Below are 638 nucleotides of genomic sequence, written 5' to 3'. Positions count from 1 at the left end.
GGACTGTTGTGGGCAAGGCTGGATTAGAAAGGAAACCCCAGAGGTTAACTCAGGTCGACCTCGTGAACAGGAGACAGATTGACTTAATATATTTAGCTTGCATTAGACAGCTAACAGCATGCTTGCTGAATTCCTAACAGGAAAGTGGAGGCCAAAGTGGGAAAAAGAGCTGGAAGGGGTTTAAGCAGAGCCAAATTTTATTTCCTATGAAATAAAAAAATCCGTAGTGTATTTCTCACAGGCACTTACTAAACCACAGGTGGCAGGCTGCAGCCCTGCGAGTCCTGTCCACCTCGTCCAGAGGTGCTGACGGGAGTGTAAGGCAGGAGCTCCTGGCAGACGCAGGGATTTCTGCCCCTTGCCCTGGGCCTGTGGCACCTGAATCTCTGCAGGTGAAGCCAGGAGGGGATGTGCAGGTGCATAAGTCCCGCCCATGGTTCTTTTTTTGTTTTGTTTTGTTTTTCTCCGGTACCGGGAACCGAACTCATGACCTTGCGCTTGCCAGGCAGGCGCTTTGCCGCTGAGCTAAATCCCCAGCCCCTCGCCCATGGTTCTTAAAGGTCAAGGTGGAGAAGCAGGGACACAAATGTTGCTGCTAACACCGTGCCCCAAGCATGTAAGGCAAGTGGTGCTCAGCA

Source organism: Chinchilla lanigera, unplaced genomic scaffold, assembly GCF_000276665.1.
Source record: "Chinchilla lanigera isolate Chin_1 unplaced genomic scaffold, ChiLan1.0 scaffold00073, whole genome shotgun sequence".
Classification (NCBI taxonomy): domain Eukaryota; kingdom Metazoa; phylum Chordata; class Mammalia; order Rodentia; family Chinchillidae; genus Chinchilla; species Chinchilla lanigera.
Note: the sequence above shows the minus strand (reverse complement) of the source record.